This window comes from Ornithodoros turicata, chromosome 1 (genome assembly GCF_037126465.1).
Source record: "Ornithodoros turicata isolate Travis chromosome 1, ASM3712646v1, whole genome shotgun sequence".
Lineage (NCBI taxonomy): Eukaryota > Metazoa > Arthropoda > Arachnida > Ixodida > Argasidae > Ornithodoros > Ornithodoros turicata.
Window position 1 is genome coordinate 35,972,372 of NC_088201.1, and position 7,275 is coordinate 35,979,646.

Consider the following 7,275-nt stretch of genomic DNA (forward strand, 5'->3'; position numbering starts at 1 on the left):
GACAGTGAGAGGACAGTGCGCTTACCTCCTGAGGCTATAGGGGTCGTCGGAAATGAACGTTGAAAAGTGGAAAATCGGGCGGCCCAGTGAAGGTAGATTGAAATAAAAGCCTCTGGTCGGGTGCGGCTGATTTCAAACAGACTGTCTTTCTACTGGGCATGACAGTGAGAGGACAGTGCGCTTACCTCCTGAGGCTATAGCGTTCGTCGGAAATGAACGTCGAAAAGTGGAAAATCGGGCGGCCCAGTGAAGGTAGATTGAAATAAAAGCCTCTGGTCGGGTGCGGCTGATTTCAAACAGACTGTCTTTCTACTGGGCATGACAGTGAGAGGACAGTGCGCTTACCTCCTGAGGGTATAGGGGTCGTCGGAAATGAACGTCGAAAAGTGGAAAATCGAGCATTCCGGTGAAGTTGGATTGAAACAAAAGCCTCTGGTCGGGAGCGGCTGATTTCAAACAGAGAGTCATTCTACTGGGCATGACAGTAAGAGAACAGTCCGCTTACCTCACTAGGCAATAAGGGTCGTCGGCAATGAACGTCGAAAAGTGGAAAATCGGGCGGCCTAGTGAAGGTAGATTGAAACTAAAGCGTCTGGTCAGGAGCGGCTGATTTCAAAGAAAGTATCGTTCTACTGCGCATGACAGTGAGGGGACAGTGCGCTTACCTCCTGAAGCAATAAGGGTCGTCGGTAATGAACGTCGAAAAGTGGAAAATCGGGCGTCCCAAGGAAGGTAGATTGAAACAAAAGCGTCTGGTCAGGAGCGGCTGATTTCAAAGAAAGTATCGTTCTACTGCGCATGACAGTGAGGGGACAGTGCGCTTACCTCCTGAAGCAATAAGGGTCGTCGGTAATGAACGTCGAAAAGTGGAAAATCGGGCGTCCCAAGGAAGGTAGATTGAAACAAAAGCGTCTGGTCAGGAGCGGCTGATTTCAAAGAAAGTATCGTTCTACTGCGCATGACAGTGAGGGGACAGTGCGCTTACCTCGTGAAGCAATAAGGGTCGTCGGTAATGAACGTCGAAAAGTGGAAAATCGGGCGTCCCAATGAAGGTAGATTGAAACAAAAGCCTCTGGTGAGGAGCGGCTGATTTCAAAGAAAGTGTCGTTCTACTGCGCATGACAGTGAGGGGACAGAGCGCTTACCTCCTGAGGCAATAAGGGTCGTTGGTAATGAACGTCGAAAAGTGGAAAATTGGCCGTCCCAATGAAGGTAGATTGAAACAAAAGCCTCTGGTGAGGAGCGGCTTATTTCAAAGAAAGTGTCGTTCTACTGCGCATGACAGTGAGGGGACAGAGCGCTTACCTCCTGAGGCAATAAGGGTCGTCGGTAATGAACGTCGAAAAGTGGAAAATCGGGCGTCCCAATGAAGGTAGATTGAAACAAAAGCCTCTGGTGAGGAGCGGCTGATATCAAAGAAAGTGTCGTTCTACTGCGCATGACAGTGAGGGGACAGAGCGCTTACCTCCTGAGGCAATAAGGGTCGTCGGTAATGAACGTCGAAAAGTGGAAAATCGGCCGTCCCAATGAAGGTAGATTGAAACAAAAGCCTCTGGTGAGGAGCGGCTGATTTCAAAGAAAGTGTCGTTCTACTGCGCATGACAGTGAGGGGACAGAGCGCTTAACTCCTGAGGCAATAAGGGTCGTCGGTAATGAACGTCGAAAAGTGGAAAATCGGGCGTCCCAATGAAGGTAGATTGAAACAAAAGCCTCTGGTGAGGAGCGGCTGATTTCAAAGAAAGTGTCGTTCTACTGCGCATGACAGTGAGGGGACAGAGCGCTTACCTCCTGAGGCAATAAGGTTCGTCGGTAATGAACGTCGAAAAGTGGAAAATCGGCCGTCCCAATGAAGGTAGATTGAAACAAGAGCCTCTGGTGAGGAGCGGCTGATTTCAAAGAAAGTGTCGTTCTACTGCGCATGACAGTGAGGGGACAGAGCGCTTACCTCGTGAGGTAATAAGGGTCGTCGGTAATGAACGCAGAAAAGAGAAAAATTGGGCGTCCCAGTGAAGGTAGATTGAAACAAAAGCCTCTGGTCGGAAGCGGCTGATTTCAAACAGACTGTCGTTCTACTGGACATGACAGTGATAGGAGAGTGTGCTTACCTCCTGAGGCAATAAGGGTCGTCGGTAATGAACGTCGAACAGTGAAAAATCGGGCGTCCCAATGAAGGTAGACTGAAACAAAAGCCTCTGGTCGGAAGCGGCTGATTTCAGACAGACTATCGTTCTACTGGGCATGACAGTGAGAGTACAGTGCGCTTACCTCCGAGGCAATAAGGGTCGTCGGTAAAGAACGTCGAAATGTGGAAAATCGGGCGTCCCAGTGAAGGTAGATTGAGACAAAAGCCTCTGGTCGTGATCGGCTGATATGTCAAACAGAGACTGTTGTTCTGGTGTGCGCTTACCTCCTGGGGCCATCGGATCATCGGCAGTGAACGTCGAAATGTGTAAAATGCAGCGATTCGGCGAACGTATATTAAAAAAAAAAAACACAAGCTTGGGAGCCGTTGATATTTTGAACAGTCACTGTTCTCCTACTGAATTTGAGTAGGAATCTTGCATCATGCTGTAATGCCCGTTTTAACACGAAAAGCATATAACAGGCACCGTCTTCTGCCATGGTCGACCGTGTATACCTGTTTTGGTGCCGTCGATACGACAACATTGCATGCTCGCGGCCAGCATGGTCCCCGAGCAAAAAATAAATGAAAATAGATAAAGAATCGACCCATTTCAAAATAAAGTTGTTTTTCTGTGTTGCTTTCGTCGTCTTCGCTGATGAGTCAATAAACCTGTCCCTGCGTCTGGTCTTTACTTGATTAATATTACTAGTTGGATATTCCTACGAAAATTTCTGAGCAAACCCTACATGGCCGATTTGTAATATTTGCACCTCCAATGCCACCAGCACCGGACCGGTTCAGCCGCAGGCTTGGTGATCTCCCGCTTGAATTCGAGCAAAGATTCTTCAAGTGCAGGAGACTAGAAACTGAGCTTTTTTGGCTCGCTCATTTCCGCAGTTCTTGAGAACATTCCTGATGATTAACAAATGGAACTGATTGACGTGCAGTGCAACGCACCGAGAACATGTTCGCTGAGGTTGGTGCGGCTTCGTTTTTTGTCTACGTTGGACGAAGGTATGAGAAGATGGGTATGTTGTCACGGACAACCCTGCTGTCTATGTTCGGTACAATATACGTCTAATAATAATAATTCGTCGCTTTCCGTCGCGAGACAACTGTTTCAGCATGCGTGTGCGAGCAGGCGTTTTCTGTGATGAACCTTAATAAGTTACGTTCACAACTAACAAACGAACACCTCAACGCACTCCTTAAGATTGCAATTGCGCAATCACTTTCACACGATGTTGATGGAATAGTTGAAAACAAGATGTGCCAAGTTTCCTCATGACACGGTAAATAAAATGGAATGCTGACCTTGTGGTTGAGCAGCGCTAAATAACCCAAATATGACGTTTTATGTATCCTTTTAAGATCTGTGTTGTGTCATGTATATGAGAAACAGGCTACCCCAAACTCAAAGCCGTGGTATGCGGCTCGCGTAGTTCCTCCATAGCTCAATGCGACCCGCGGACAAGAATGAGTTCGCACCCCTGCCATGCATATGCGGACCTCCCGTCATGCCATTCAGGCATATAAGAGCGAAAAGTGACGTACCGTCACCCTCACGGGACAATGCAACATCCTTTTCCACTTCCTTACGACACATATGGACAAAAATATTCTAAATGTTGATCCATACAGCACATGCTGAATTCCTGTTTGAGGCCCCATGCAGTATGTTGGGTTGGACATTCCTCAATCATATTGTGCACGTGGCGGGTACGGCACTGTGTCAAGGATGCGGATGTGGATCAGGTCTTCGTACACCTGTCTGCCGGATATTTCATTCCACCGGACTCATCAACTGTGCACCTTTCTGCACGTGTGGTCGGTCCTACAATCAACAATTCATGTGTGTCTTCTGATCTCGGCGCCTATCACGATTCGTCTAAGTGTAATACTGGTGATGTCTTCGGTGGAGACATCAGCGACGTATCAAGGCGTATTACGTCACCAGTGCGTCATACCGAGGACCTTATAAAACGTCTGCTCTACAGGGACCACTTCAGTGGTGGGCACGGCACTTTGTCAAGCATGCGTATGCTTAACACGCTATGCCTTTTTGTTCAGGTGGGAACGAAGTACCCCTTGCATGCATGTAGAAGCGATGATCGCTGTGTTGTGGTTGTGCAATGCCCCCACGTTGTTCCGGGATTGATGTTGCAGTATAAAGATGTTGAGCTAAACCCTGGCCCTTCAACTGACACGATGTTGAAACATATTCTCGATAACCAGAACCGCGATGCTAAAGTTATTGCTGAAATAAGACTGGATCAAAAAAGAATTCGAGAAAAGCTTGGCAGATTTAGGGACGAGGATAAAGACCCTCGAGGCGAGGGTGGACAAGTAGGAATGTTTGGATACCGTCGTAGCTGAAGATTGGCCTAAGATCGCAATGCTCGAAAAAACAATCGCACAAATGGCTATCACTATCGATGACTTTGAAAATCGGTCAAGATCGGTCTTGATTGTATATCACGACCAACAATCTGTGACAGGAACTTGATTTGGCTTCACCTATACACTCGCGGGCTGTGCAGGGTAGCTAGGCCTTAGGATAGACTGATAGTAGCAATGAAAGCTGTCGGCATTCCGTTCGCGTAAGTGCCGCCGTGGGAACGTTTCGTCTGAGCGACGTTTTCACACAAAAATGTGAATCGTGCGTATTTGTATGCCCGAACTAATGCCAGTGAGTATGTTTTAGGGCCACAGTTAGGACTCAAGTTGATCGTGCACAGTGCGGGCGTATACACGGAGTACCACTATATGGGAAGCATACTGGCCTATACGTCAGTCGTGTGTCTACACATATTCTGAGTGCCTCAGACTCACAAGCACTAATTTTTGCGCATCTGCGAGTGGTGGAGGGGAGGTCGGGTATGATGGGGCGCTTGACGACATGTTGCTCTTGTGAATATTGTTTGGTCAACCGACTTCGTAGGGCACCTTGCCGGCGTACGCCTTCATGTCAGGCTGCCGACCTGTTAGCATTAATAAATATCATATAACGAATTCTCGAGCAGAAAGTACAGGCGGTGGAGTTTGCAACCTGACTTTTCATGACCCTCCCTGTGAAGTTCAAGCCATGTCTGTTATGCAGAGTGCTGTGTAGAACGCTGTGCGTTGAAGGGCGTACGGCCGGACAGTTGTCTGTGTTAATAGGATGCATTAAATTAACATAACTTAAAACTAGTTTCATTCCTGTCGGTGATGAGGACGCCCGTATACTAGTTCTTAGCATTTTATAGAAAAGAAAAGAATGCATGAGTTAAAAGTTGTAACCTGGTTACATGATGCCAAGTTTTATTTGCGACCCAGACCGCTGGTGTGCATAAGCTATTATCAGCCGAATTATTTATTTCTGCTGGATAAATTGTCAGACTTAGGAACATTTTTCAAGGCCTTTCACCACTTTTACTATCAATGTTCCACACCTAAACCTTACGCCTCTCAGCAATGCACGTTCAGATTTTCTATCATCGCAGCTGCCGGCTTCGCGCGAAGGCACACGATCGGCTAAAGGAAGCAGGAGCGAGAGAGGAGCCCACAGCGCCCGCGCGTTGGCTTCGTTTCAACTTGACAGTATCACGTACAACGGCGTGTTTGGACATCGAAACACTCGCTACACTTGTTGTTACGCTCGATAAGTCACCGAAGACTTTCAACACCGTCAACTTAGACACTGTCCCTCTGTGACCGTCGCGGTACCGGGAGCACATTGTTCATGCTTGAAGTCATTCAAGTAACGCAGATATTTTCGCATGCTCGTGGACGCCATGGTATCACTGACCCTGAGGGGCGAGCAACAGAAACCGACCGATAAGTGAATAACTACCGATCCGCACCTTGCATGTCTCTCTCGAAAAATGCAGTTGTACCCGTAAAACTATTTATTTGTGTATTCCGTGTATCCAGCATTGCCCGCAGCGTATGGTTGACCACCAACAACAGCCTTTTCTTGGACAATAGTCCACAGTAACATCCACTTTAACTGACCATTCGGCCATATTATGTCAGAATAACGCCACGCAAGCAGCTTCCATAGATTCCGGCAGTCCTTTCGCACACGTAAGCAGTTGTCAAAATCAGGTGGCGAGGTCTACTGCTATAGCCTGTATCTCCTTCGTGACACGCGCTGTAAAAAAGTTCTCCAAGATTTCAAGTCTACATATCCTAATGTATCTGTCGTCCAAACAATTTCCACCTACCATCGGAACAGTCGGTTCCCCGAATGCACGAAGTTGTCGAATGCACGTGAGGGGAGCTACTTCTGCAGCCGATATCTCCCACGTTACTCGCGTTATGAAAAAGTTCTCCCGGATTCTGGGACTTCATGACTTAAGGTACCTGCCGCCCAGACCATTTTCCTGTAGACGCAAAACTGTCGGTTACCTAGCGGTCACCTTTTCCCCATAGAGATCAATGTGTTAGCGATAGTACGAATGGTACGCCATCAAATTTTGTGAAGGTAGTCACCATGAACCCTTTACATCATATCCGGGAGAACTTTGCCGTCCTACGTACGCGAACAGAATTATAGGCAACATTGTCTGCCGAATACATGTATTTCTATGGGGCCTGTGCTTCAAGCTTCCCCTGATGCCCAGGCGAATGTGGTGAAGTGTGCTTTACGTTTTGGCACAGATTGTTGGGAATGCCGGTATTGAGGAGTGTGAGAGTGAAACTGGCGAATCCCTTCACAATATAGTTTCGAACAATATATTTGGCACTATGAAATCGCTCCCTTGCATTACCCTGTTTTTCGCAAAGATCGTTTGTTACGAGATGGTAGTGTGGCGCTTTTCATACGTGATAACATTGGGTGCGTTAAGTATAGGCTGCCCGGGGCGCGAGTGTTTCAGACTCCAATCACTTAACGCGACACAAGTGCCACTCGTGCACCCGGGAGTGTGGGACTCCGACTCCCATTTTATTTCGGTGCATGGCAGCAGACTACAAACGCCCGGGTGCTTGAGATTTTCCGTGACGTACTTCCTGTTGAGCGGCGGCAGGGCGACCTTCGAAGTCTGGGCTCGGAAGCACAATACGGACTTTCTGTGTTACCCAGTGCTCCGATTTCAGTAAACTATAATATTTTAAAACTGTTATGCTTTTTATTAGTGGACAACTTCCAAACGAATATCGGCAGT